We start from the raw sequence: 13,871 nt of genomic DNA on the forward strand, positions 1-13,871 counted from the left end.
CAATGAATAAATAATGTGAGTCTAAACTTATGACTCAAAACATAGAGCCATAGTACCTCTGTAAATGATATACTCTCTGAACGATGGCGTGGCTGATCATAGAGGACTTCATCAGAAACCGGCTCGGGGAGCATCGCGTATATACCTGAACATGTCAAGATTACCTTATTAGTTTCTACCAAATGTATAAGACCACAATAATAAAGTTAACAATGTAAATAGAAAATATATTATCAATTATTTGCTATAAACTTGTTCTTGATGGACAACGAGACCTATTATGCCCTAATTGACTACATGTTCCACATCTGGTCGATGCGGTTGTTCAGAGGATTCTTGAACTTGGGGAAATCCACGCTGCGGTGGGGCTTTACTGAAGGCTCGGGACCTGAAATTGACGAAGGTTGGAGAGCAATATTACCTGTTTTTACCTTAGGTGTTGTTTTGGCCTTCGGCATCCAAACTCGTTCGGATCTCGGCGATCTCTTAACGGCATGGACAACGAGACCTATTATGCCCTAATTGACTACATGTTCCACATCTGATTCGTGATGCTCCTCCTTCTCGGCCTTGATCCATAGTACCTCTAATGCGCACAGATCGAGGTCGTCCCACTTGTCTTTTGACTTGAGGTGGTAATAAATATTCTGTATAAGCGGCAGGCTAATAACGAGTATCATCGGGAGGATAAAAACTCTCTTTGTAAGCCTTCCGATAATGATTTGTTGAATACCAAGCTGAGCAATACCGATCATACGGTAATCTAGCGCCACCATCCTGACTAGAACTAGCTGCTAAAACATGTTCACATGGTAGTTTTTGTAATTGTGGTAGGCTACAAGTATAACTACACTCTTGGTCATAGAGATGAACGATGTAAGTGCCATCACGATCCTTGACCTCCCATTCATTATCATTGAATGGTTCAATTCTACATGTTCTTACAGCCACAACCCTTTTCTGTAACATTAACTTATTTTTTGGAGTGTACTTACTTGTCCAATTTGCACCATCACTCCGTCTCTTTTGGAAGTATGCGTTCAATTTATAAAACGTCCTTGCAACTAAGGCACTAATTGGCATAGCACAGGCACCCTTAAGTACACCATTAAAACTTTTTGAATAATTAGTCATCATCATACAATAACGCACTCCACCATCTTTACATAATGCCCATCGATCTTCGTATTGTGGCTTCAAGTTTTGTTCAATCCAATTGTGTGCTTCAACTGATAGGGATTTAATTTTCTCTCTACAATGCTCATATACAAGTGAGTCAATGGCACACCCGGCTTGCCACAATAAATTTTGTAAATTTACCTCTCCATGTTTTCTCTTAAAATTAGCTCTTATATGCCGCAAGCAGTAACGGTGATGATGTGGCGCACTCCACCCCTCATGCAAGGCTCGTGGAATTCCTTTCATTCGATCAGAAATAAAGGTAATAACTCTTGGACTTTGAACAGTTGGAATGTATTTGTAAATACACTAAAAAAGCCACTTCCAACTCGATGTATCCTCCACCTCCACAACTGCGAAAGCTATTGGAAATAGTCCACCATTTGCATCTACACCGGTCGCAACCAAGAGCACTCCTTTGTATTTGCCATATAAATGTGTTCCATCGATGCTTAAGAGCGGACGACAAAACGAGAACCCTTTGATAGCGGGCCCAAATGCCCAAAATACCCGTATGAACCTCTCCACTTCCGGCGAGACCTGCTTAGACACTATCTCATGTTCGGAACCCGGATTATTCCTCTTAATTGCTGCAAGATAATGTGGAAGTTTTTGATAAGATTCTTCCCAATCTCTAAATATTTTAGTCAACGCCTTCCTTCGTGCATCATATGCTTTAGACTTGAATATAGTTATGCCTTTCATAGCACGAACCGTTGTTATTATCTGTCCTGGAGTAAGATCAAGTTCTCGCCTAAATTTGGGCATAATTAGCTTCATTATATAAGCGGAAGTTGCTGTTGTTTGATCATTAGTGACAGTCAGATTGCAACATGTATGAAGTCCGCAATAATTTGAGATCACAAATTGTCCGTTGGATTTTTTCCTAACAGCTGCATTAAGTTTCCATGGGCATTTTAAATTTCTATCGTCTGCAGCACTTGTATAAGTGACTTGACATTTCTCATTGAAGTAACACTTTACATGATAGCTAGTTGCGTTGGATTTCACCGGCTTGAATTTGACCCGGTTCCTAATTGCCCATTCACGTATAGCAAAAATTAAGCTTTCCTTATTCTCAAATAGATCTCCTTTTTTAAAAGTGATATCCTCAGGTCGATCAAAATTATGACCAGGCTCAACTAACTCAGCTTGTGAGTTATTTACCCACTCGTCATTTTCAAACTTTTTGGGTAACGGTTCTTCAGACCCTACATGATCGTTGTTCATGCAATATTCATTCATCCAACTTGCATCATCATTGTTCTCTCCAGTTGCGAACTGCATACTATCAAGACGTTCCTCCTCAGACTCAACATCTTCACTATCATCATCAGCATCTACATATTCGTCCTCTTCTTTTATAGAACCACCAACCGGTAAATCAACTGAAACATCATCATACGTGTTGTGAAACATGGCACTTGACGTTGCATCTGCGTCATTTTTTAAGTGCAAGGAACTTTGAGATAATGAGATTTGACTTTCAAGCATGCGAGAGAACTCTCAGTGAGCATACGAAACTTCGACAACCCCAGACTTTGGAATATTTTCAATGAACAACTCAATTACGATTTGTTTATCCGCAAGTTGTATCATGTCATTCAATTCTTCATCAGTGGTGATCTCTACCGTAATTGTTCTTTTTTTATTTATTGGACAATTACAAAAGACCTTAATGGCATTTTCGGCATGATTAATTCTGGTAACTCTGTATATTTGCTCCATCATTCCACCAAAATTACAATTTCTAGACAACATGAACATTTTCCTAGAGCCTCCATTATATATAGGCAAATTATTTATTCCAACACGCAATTTCCCATTGAATAAGCAAATAATCAGAATTCTATTTGCCATTTTAACTGAAGAATTAAAATTTAACGTATACAAATTAGATATTTTTACAAATTAATGATCATAATTCATTATTTCCTCTAGATATACCTCTAAATATACATATTAACTAAACAAAATTGGAGAAATTTATGAAAAAAATTGAAATTGTTACCTTGACGAAATCGGGTCTCGTTAGCGTCGGAGATCAAGTTCGGCATCAGATTTGAGGGAGGAGGGGGGTGAGTTGGCTTTGGGAGAGAGAGATTGTGTTTGGGAGAGATGGAGATTGGTTTGGGAGAGATGGAGATTGGGTTTGGGTGTGGAAATCGGGTTTGGGAGAGATGGAGATTGGGTTTGGGTGTGAAAATCGGGTTTGTGAGAGATTTCAATGGGTTTGGGAGGGAGTGAGATGGGTTTAGGAGTGAAGGTGAAGAGATTGAGATGGGTTTGGGAGTGAAGGTGGAGAGAGAAGTTAGATTTTAAGGGGAATAGCGGAATTTAGGGCACATAGTGTGATTTATTCGATTTTTCTACGGGACTAGTAGTCCCGTAGAAATGACTAAGTTGGGTCTTCAAAATGTACGGGACTAGTAGTCCCGTACGTTTTGTTCAACAACGGATAGCTGTCAGAAAACATACGGGACTACTAGTCCCGTATATTTTCTAATCGCTAATTACTGTGTTGAAAAACATACGGGACTAGTAGTCCTGTATGTTTTCAAGGCACTTTTTTGAAAATCGACCTCTTTTTGGCCAACAGGCCAAAAAGAGGTCGGTTTTGTTAAATATTTAGCAAAATGGTCGATTTTGCTAAATATTTAGCAAATATGGTCTATTTTTAGAATTTTTCCATAATAATATTCAAAATGTTTGATTGAGAAACATTAAAATTGGGTTTTTTGGGGTTCAGAGTAATTTTGATTTTGTCCTTTTTCGAAAAAAAAACAATTTTAAGACACCCCCACTTTTTTTTCCTTAATATATTAGAACTATGAATCTTGGGAAAAATGTGTCTATGCCCCAAAAACAAAAACTTCATGTGCTGCACCCCCTCTTAGTTTCCTCATGTGATTCAGCCATTTAAAGTGTGACACTTTATACTGTAACTTTTTTTAGTAATTACTACATGCCAGCTAAGCTAAAATCCCCAAAATAACGTTATCCCCTCTATTCAATCCCTCAAACCTAGCTCTCTCTCTCTCTCTCTCTCTCTCTCTCTCTCTCTCTCTCTCTCTCTCTCTCTCTTCAATCCCCTCTCTCTCTCTCTCTCTCTCTCTCTCTCTCTCTCTCTCTCTCTCTCTCTCATCTCTCTCTAAAGCCAAGGACTTTCTTAAGCTCGTCGACCTGGCCCTCGCCCTCCTCGCCATCGTCGTCGCCGCCTCCGCCCAGGCCCCTAAGCCTCGCCCTCGAGTTTTCCATAACGGGCCTGTTATGTTTGTTGGATATGAGAGAAAAATAATAGAGTTTAATTAAATATTCAGTTCATTTGTTTCTCATATGTGACTTAGCCTTGTGTCAGAAAAGCAAGGGCTCACGGAAGTCTCGTGATTTACATAAATCAAAATTGTATTTTTATGTTGAGGCTCGTGGACGTAATGGCGGGTTTTGAAGTCAAAGAAGAAAGTGAATGACATGGTTAGTTTTGACTTCAATTCTAACGAGACTTTTAATGTCTTCTTTATTTTTTTACTTGTGACTCTCCTCTGTTGATGAACCAACAACACCCTCAATTTTTTTTCTTTTTTTTCTAATCGGGAAAAATAATCGTGTCTTGATCTTATATCCGAAATCTTAGTTCTTGAGCTCTTGGGCTCTTAAATTAGTTCTAACTTGCCCCCATGTTAGTTCTATCCCGCCCCATGTTAGTTCTAGCTAGTTGAGATAAGTTAGAACTAACAATATTCGAAATGATATAACGAGAGATAGAAAATGAGCCCAAGTGAAAGGAAGATATCGTGTGATAGATAATATAAAGGGCTACACACCGATGAATACGGTGGTGAAAACGGAGACCGGAGGTGGCCGGAAAACGCGCGCGAAGTTGGCACGGCGCTGCTGTTTTCTGCTCGCTGCTGCCGTCAAGCGATGTTTCGGATGTTACCGAGAGAGATAGAGAATGAGTTAGAGTGTGATATAAATTGGAAGTGATAGGCAACATGTAGGGCTAGTCACCAAAGAAGAAATCGGCAGAAACGAAGATTAGAGGTGATCGGAAAGTGCGTGCAAAGTTGGCACAAAACTATAGTTTTCTGCAGTGCAATCTCTCGCCGTTCGGGTTTGTTCTTCACTATTCGGAGCTTTTCGCTGCTGTCTGGGCTTTCCGAAGGTGGGAAGAGGTTGTCGGGGTCATCAGGGTGTCTCGATGGGCTCCACCGGAGGTGAGAGGAGCTTTTCTCAAGTTAGTTCTAGGCTCTTGGGCTCTCAAGTTAGTTCTAATTTACCACATGTTAGTTCTAACCCGCCCTATGTTAGTTCTAGCCCGCTCCATATTAGTTCTAGCTAGTTTTAGCTTTAATTCATCTTAGTTATAGGTTTTTGAGCTCTCAAGTTAGTTCTAACTTGCCCCATGTTAGTTCTAACACATCCCATGTTATTTCTAATCCGTCCCATGTTAGTTCTAGCTAGTTAGAATAAGTTTGAACTAATAATATTCAAAGTGATATAACAAGAGTTAGAAAATGAGCCAAGTAAAAGGAAGATACCGTGTAATAGATAATATAAAGGGCTACACATCGGCGAAGATGGTGGTGAAAACGGAGACCGGAGGTGACCAAAAAACGCGCGTGAAGTCGGCACGTCGCTGCTATTTTCTACTCACTGCTACTGTCGAGCGATGTTTCGAGCGTTACCGAGAGAGATAGAGAATAAGTTAGAGCATAATACAAATTGAAAGTGATAGGCAACATGTAGGGCTACTCACCAAAGAAGAAATCGGCAGAACGGAGATTGGAGGTGATCGAAAAGTGCGTGCAAAGTCGGCACAAAACTACAGTTTCTGCAGTACAATTTCTCACCGTTCGGGTTTGTTCTTCAATGTTCGGAGCTTTTCGCCGCTGTTCGGGCTTGTCGGAAGTGGGAGGAGATTTTTGGGGTCGTCGAGGTGTCTCGGTGGGCTCCACTGGATGTGGGAAGAGCTTTTCTCCGTTCCTAAGAGCCTAGAGCTAAGATAAATTAGAGCTAGAACTAGTTAGAACTAACATGGAACGTGCTAGAACTAACATGAGGCGGGTTAGAACTAACATGAGACAAGTTAGACCTAATTTGAGAGCTCAAGAGCCTAGAACTAATATGAATTAGAGCTAGAACTAGCTAGAACTAACATGGGGCGGACTAGAACTAACATGACATAAGTTAGAACTAATATGACATAAGTTAGAACTAAAATAACACAAACTGATCATTTACTATCTGATTCTATTTGAATCTGGAAAAGCTCAAAACACTAAAGTTGTAGGTCTCTTCAACGGCTTTCTAACAAGTCTTAAATCACCTCATTCCGAGTTCGGACGTAGAAATTACAGCGAAAATAATAATGTAAACTAACATAACACAAACTGTATGTAAGATCTGGAAAAGTCTAAAAGATCAAAGTTGTAGGTCTCTTCAACAACTTTCTAACAAATCTTAAATCACTTTATTCTGACTTCGAATGGAGAAATTATAGCAGAAACAACAATGTAAACTAACGTTGTGTAGATTAGAACTAACATAACAGGGGCTAGGACTAACATGACATAAGTTAGAACTAACATGATATAAGTTTGAACTAAAATGACATAAACTGATCATTTACTATCTGATACACTTCGAATCTAAAAAAGTTCAAAAGACCAAAGTTGTAGGTCACTTCAACGGCTTTCCAACAAGTCTTAAATCACCTCATTCCGAGTTCGGGCGGAGAAATTATAGCAAAAATAATAATATAAACTAACATGACACAAACTATATGTAAGATCTGGAAAAGTCTAAAAGACCAAAGTTGTAGGTTTCTTCAATAACTTTCCAACAAATCTTAAATCACCTCATTCCGACTTCGGACATAGAAATTACAACAGAAACGATAATGTAAACTAACATGGTGTGATTAGAACTAACATAACAGGGGCAATGACTAACATGACATAAGTTAGAACTAACATGGCATAAGTTAGAATTAATATGATACAAACTGGTCATTTACTATCTGATATCGTTCGAATCTGGATAATATCAAAAGACCAAAGTTGTAGGTCTCTTCAACGGCTTTCCAACAAGTCTTAAATCACCTCATTCTGAGTTCAGATGGAGAAATTACAGTGAAAACAACAATGTAAATTACGGCTTTCCAACAAGTCTTAAATCACCTATAGTTTACATTATTGTTTTTGCTGTAATTTTTCCATCCGAACCCAGAATGAGGTGATTTAAGACTTGTTGGAAAACCGTTGAAGAGACCTACAAATTTGGTCTTTTAAACTTTTTCAGATTCGAACGAAATCAGATAGTAATTGATCAGTTTGTGCCATGTTAGTTCTAACTTATACCATGTTAGTTCTAACTTATGTCATGTTAGTCCTAGCCCCTGTTATGTTAGTTCTAATCTATACCATGTTAGTTTACATTATCGTTTCTGCTGTAGTTTCTATGTTCGAAGTCGGAATGAGGTGATTTAAGATTTGTTGGAAAGCTGTTGAAGAGAACTACAACTTTGGTCTTTTAGACTTTTCCAGCTCTTATATACAGTTTGTGTCATGTTAGTTTACATTATTATTTTTGCTGTAATTTCTTCGTCCGAACTCAGAATAAGGTGATTTAAGACTTGTTAGAAATCCGTTGAAGAAACCTACAGCTTTGGTCTTTTAAGCTTTTACAGATTCGAACGGTATTAGATAGTAAATGACCAGTTTGTGTTATTTTAGTTCTAAATTATGCCATGTTAGTTCTAACTTATGTCATGTTAGTTCTAGCCAGCCCCATGTTAGTTCTAGCTAGTTCTAACTCTAATTCATCTTAGTTCTAGGCTCTTGGGCTCTTAAGTTAGTTCTAACTTGTCCCATATTAGTTCTAACACGCCCCATGTTAGTTCTAGCTCGCTCCATGTTAGTTCTATCTAGTTCTACATCTAATTCATTTTAGTTCTAGGCTCTTGGGAACGGAGAAAAGCTCCTCCCACCTCCGACGGAGCCCACCAAGACACCCCGATGACCCCGACAACCTTCTCTCACCTCCGGCAAATCCGGACAGAGGCAAAAAGCTCCGAACAGTAAAGAACAAACCCGAACGATGAGACATTGCACTGCAAAAAACTGTAGTTTTGTACCGACTTCGCACGCACTTTTCAATCACCTCCAATCTCTGTTTCCATCGATTTCTTCTTTGGTGAGTAGCTCTACATATTACCTATCACCTCTAATTTGTGTCATACTCTAACTCATTCTCTATCTCTCTCGGTGACGTCTGAAACATCGCTCGACGGTAACGTCGAGCAGAAAACAGCAGCGCCGTGCCGACTTCGCGCGTGTTTTCCGGCCACCTCCGGTCTCTATTTTTACCACCGTTTTTACCGGTGTGTAGCCATTTATATTGTCTATCACACAATATCTTCTTTTTACTTGAGCTTATTTTCTACCTCTCGTTATTTCGCTTCGAATATTGTTAGTTCTAACTTACCCCAACTAGTTAGAACTAACATGGGGCGGGCTAGTACTAATATGGGGCGGGTTAGAACTAACATTGGGAAAGTTAGAACTAACTTGATAACCCAAGAGCCTAGAACTAAGATCAATTATAGCTAAAACTAGCTAGAACTAACATGAAACGGGCTAGAACTAACATGGGACGGGCTAGAACTAACATGGGACGAGTTAGAACTAACATAGGGCAAGTTAGAACTAACATGGGGCGGGTTAGAACTAACATGGGGCGAGTTAGAACTAACATGGGACAAGTTAGAACTAACTTGAGAGCCCAAGGGCCTAGAACTAAGATTAATTAGAGCTAAAACTAGCCAGAACTAACATGAAACGGGCTAGAACTAACATGGGGCGGGTTAGAACTAACATGTGGCAAATTAGAACTAACTTGAGAGACCAAGAGCCTAGAACTAACTTGAGAAAAACACCTCCCACATCCGGTGGAGCCCACCGAGACACCCCGACGACCCCAACAACCTCCTCCTACCTCCGGCAAGCCCAGACAACGGCGAAAAGCTCTAAACAGGGAAGAACAAAAGCGAACTGCGAGAGATTGCACTGCAGAAAATTGTAGTTTTGTGCTGACTTCGTATGCACTTTTCGATCACCTCCAATCCTTATTTTCACCGATTTCTTCTTTGGTGACTAGCCCTACATGTTACCTATCACCTCCAATTTGTATCACGCTCTAACTCATTCTCTATCTCTCTCGGTAACATCTGAAATATCGCTTGATGGTAGCAGCGAGCAGAAAACAGCAGCGCCGTGCCGACTTCGCGCGCGTTTTCCGGCCACCTCCGGTCTCCGTTTTCACCACCATCTTCGCCGATGTGTAGCCCTTTATATTTTCTATCACACGGTATCTTCCTTTCACTTGGGCTTATTTTTTACCTCTCGTTATATCGCTTCGAATATTATTAGTTCTAACTTGCCTCAACTAGCTAGAATTAACATGGGGCGAGCTAGAACTAACATGGGGCGGGTTAGAACTAATATGGGGCAAGTTAGAACTAACTTGAGAGCCCAAGAGCTTAAGAACTAAGATTTTGGATATAAGATCAAGACACAATTATTTTTCCGATTAGAAAAAAAGAAAAGAAATTGAGGGTGTTGTTGGTTCATCAACAGAGGAGAGTCACAAGTAAAAAAATAAAGAAGACATTAAAAGTCTCGTTAGAATTGAAGTCAAAACTAGCCATGTCATTCACTTTCTTCTTTGACTTCAAAACCCGCAATTACGTCCATGAGCCTCAACATAAAAAATACAATTTTGATTTATGTAAATCACGAGACTTCCTTGAGCCCTTGCTTTTCTAACACAAGGCTAAGTCACACATGAGAAACAAATGAACTGAATACTTAATTAAACTCCATGATTTTTCTCTCATATCCAGCAAACATAACAGGCTCGTTGCGGCAAACTCGAGGGCGAGGCTTAGGGGCCTAGGCGGAGGCGGTGACGACGATGGCGAGGAGGGCGAGGGCGACGAGCTTGAGAAAGCCCTTGGTTTTAGAGAGAGAGAGAGAGAGAGAGAGAGAGAGAGAGAGAGAGAGAGGATGAGAGAGCTGAGTTTGAGGGATTGAAGAGAGGGGATAATGTTATTTTGGGGATTTTAGCTTAGCTGGCATGTAATAATTTCTAAAAAAAGGTTGCAGTACAAAGTGTCACACTTCAAGGGGCTGAATCACACGGGGGAAACTAAGAGGGGCTGCAGCACATGAAGTTTCTATTTTTAGGGTCTGGACACATATTTCCCATGAATCTTTGTATTTCTAGTTTACACCCCATCTCTATCAATTATTATATATAACAAACTTTGTTTATATTATATTGTAGTAATCAGCTAGTTTATGTGACTAAAAGAGATTTGGGTCAATTAGAAATATCAATATCTGAATTATAATATTAAATCTAGAAAGAATTTAAAATCTAGTATTCAAAAATTACGAGTGTGCTATTTATCACAGCATATTAGATTTGAGAATGTAAATTGGAAAGATAAAAAATTTAGGGTCTAATATAAATTAAGAAAGAATTAAGAATTAAGAATTAAGACACAATCTCTATTAAATAATGAAGGAAATGGTCGAAGATGAGATTTTTTTAAATAGAGAACAATCATAGCTTTCTAGGGGCAAATAGAATTGTTACAAGTACGTAAAAAGGTTCAAATAGCTCATTCGGAAAATTACCAAAGAACAAAATGTACGCTATAAGTGAGGCTTGAAAGCAATGACGGCGATCATGTGAGCAACTTGGTTACAAGTCCTTGAGATATGTTAGAGTTACAAGTAATGATATGATTTGCGATAATTTGAGCCTCATTGACTTAGGGTGTTTGGTTCAATTTCTATAAATTATAGGAAATATTTTTCACCCAAAATATAATTTCCTTGTATTTCTTAAAAAAATTATAGGAAAAATTTTGAGAAGTCAAAAAGTAACAATTTTCTTTTTTTCAAACTTTGTTTGTTTGGTTAAAAACAAAAAAATGACACATAACTTTATAGAAAAGAGCAAGATTTTCTATAATTTGTAGATATTGAACCAAACATCCCCTAAATTTATAGAAAATTGTAAACTTTAAAGAAAAATGTTAATGTGGTGTCAGATTTCTCGGTGATTTTCGTCCATTTTGAGAGGAAATTGATTTCTATAAATGTTGGTAATTTTTTGTACTTTACAAAAATATTTCTGTAATTTTTTTGAACCAAACACAGTTTACGAAAATTTACAATTTTTTTTAATTATATAATTGCCATTTGTCAGACATTTTGAGAAAACTTTTCTATAAAATTGTACAATCAAACACCCCTAAGAGAGTACATCTCCAAAAAGATTGAGGAGCAATTGTTAACCAAACTAATGTTATTTATAACGTCGCATTTAAAAATCACCCTCAAATATTTTTCCGTTTTTGCATAACAGCAGCTCATATAAGCTAGTTAAAATTTTCACTTCATGTGTGGAGGGTGCATGCCAAATATGTGTTGAAATACTTAAAATATACTCTTTTAGGCTGTGTTTGGCAATGGGTTAAATGAAGGGTTAAGAGGGTTTAACCCTTCGTTATCCTGCCAAACAGAAAAAAAAGCTCCATGATTAACTAACCCGCACCAGCGGAAATTTGGCTACCTCCACGCCGCGTTCGAGTAGAAGCAGTCCTCCGGCAAGTCCTTCGACTACTGCCACTCCCTCCACGCCCACTCCTCCTCCGCCCCCGCCGCCGACGAGCACCAGATCACCGCCTACCTCCCCCAATTCAGTGCGTTGGTCACATCCAGCCCTTCAGCTGCACCCTCGCCATCGACGGATCCTCCCTCCTCCTCCTCGCCTTCTCTGAGAACTCCCCCGACCTCCTCGACCTCGTCCCCCAATCCGTCCTCGTCCTCGACGACGACAAGAGATCCGACCCTCTCACCCTCGGCACCGACGTCCGCTCCCTCTTCACCCCATCCCCCGCCGCCCTCCTCGAGCGTGCTGCCACCGCGCGTGAGATCACCCTCCTAAACCCCATCTAGATCCACTCCAAGCACTCCGGCAAGCCCTTCTACGCCATCGCTCGTTCATCCTTCAAGGCTTTCCTTGAGGTGGCTGTCAAGAGAAGGAGCTTGCCATGGGAGAATGCGGAAATGGACGCTATACATTCACTGTAGCTTATTTTGAGAGATTCTTTCAGGGATGCAGTGGAGGGCACAAGCAATTCCAAGGCTATTATCGGTGGGCAGCTTGGAGAGTTGGGGTTGCAAGGGATCGATGAGTTGAGCTCAGTTGCAAGGGAGATGGTGAGGTTGATTGAGACAGCCACAATACCGATCTTTGCTGTTGATTCCGATGGGAAAATAAATGGGTGGAATGCTAAAGTTGCTGAGCTAACTGGATTGTCTGTTGATGAAGCCATGGGGAAATCATTAGTTCAAGATCTCGTCTTTGGGGAGTCTAGAGATGTTGTTGAAAAGCTTCTGAGCCGAGCCTTAAGAGGTATTGTGCTTCTAAGACTTCTTTCATTATGTTTTAAAAAAGAAAACTTAGTTGCTCCACAGTCCCAACCCTTTGATTCCCCCAATATTTGCTTCGGATGAGAACACATGTTGCTCAGAGTGGAATACACAATGCAATCGAGGGTCAGGAGACAGACAAGTATCCATTTGCATTCTTTGATAAGAATGGCAAATTTGTATAGGCATTATTGACGGCAAATGCAAGGACTAAAATTGATGGACATATAATTGGAGCATTTTGTTTCCTACAAATAGCTAGTTCTGAACTGCAGCGGGCTCTTGAAATCCAGAGGCAGCAGGAAAAGAAATGTTTTGCAAGAATGAAAGAGCTCACTTACATTTGTCAAGAGATCAAAAACCCGCTCAGTGGTATTAGATTCACTAACTCATTGCTGGAGATGACAAATTTGTCTGAGATCATAAGCAGTTTCTTGAGACTATTGCATCTTGCGATAAGCTAATGATGAAGGTTGTGAGGGATTCTGGCTTGGAAAGCATTGAGAACGGGTAAGGGATTCACTAATTTTTTCGTTTTTGATTAGGTAATTTTTTATAAATCTTCAATAAGGGCGAAAGTGGTATTTTTTAAAAAAATAATGAGATTAATCTCATTAACCCCTCTTCATTTGCCAAACACAAAAGACTTAACCCCTTGTCTTAACTATCATATCCAAACGAGTTTAGGATTTTTTTAACCCTTCACGATGGATTAACTAAGTTAACCCTTCTCTTTAATCCCTCCTCCTTAACCCTTTGCCAAACGGGGTCTTAAGATATTCTTTTCATAGTTGCTGCAGCCTTATAAACTGCATCAACATTCTTTTCCTTTCAGTTGAATATTGTGAAGATATATAAAAACGAGGTTGATATATTTATTTTAAGTAATGCACTGAATATTAAGTGAGATAGTCGTTTCTTGTAGAGTAATTTACTTTTTGGAGGAGGGAGAAAAAATTCTAATTTGGTGTGTGCATATTCTACCACTCTTTTTCTCTTGAAGTATGGATATGTCAAATAATAATAATACCCACCGTAGGTGATCGGGACAGTTTGGAGGTTTTAATATGGCTCCCACCGTTTCCAGTTCAATTCTGGATAGGATTAATGATGATAATAATAATAATAATAATAATTTTATCTCGGCTAGAATAAGAAGAAAATATATAATTGTTGGCATAT

At 39.3% G+C, this 13,871-nt stretch overlaps 1 pseudogene; it reads left to right on the forward strand.

Moving 5' to 3' along the window:
- Positions 1-3,297: 3,297 nt before the first annotated feature.
- On the forward strand, positions 3,298-12,917 carry LOC109827123 (annotated as a pseudogene).
- The last annotated feature ends 954 nt before the right edge of the window (positions 12,918-13,871 follow it).

The sequence above is a fragment of the Asparagus officinalis genome, unplaced genomic scaffold (genome assembly GCF_001876935.1).
Source record: "Asparagus officinalis unplaced genomic scaffold, Aspof.V1 AsparagusV1_Un43, whole genome shotgun sequence".
Classification (NCBI taxonomy): Eukaryota; Viridiplantae; Streptophyta; class Magnoliopsida; order Asparagales; family Asparagaceae; genus Asparagus; species Asparagus officinalis.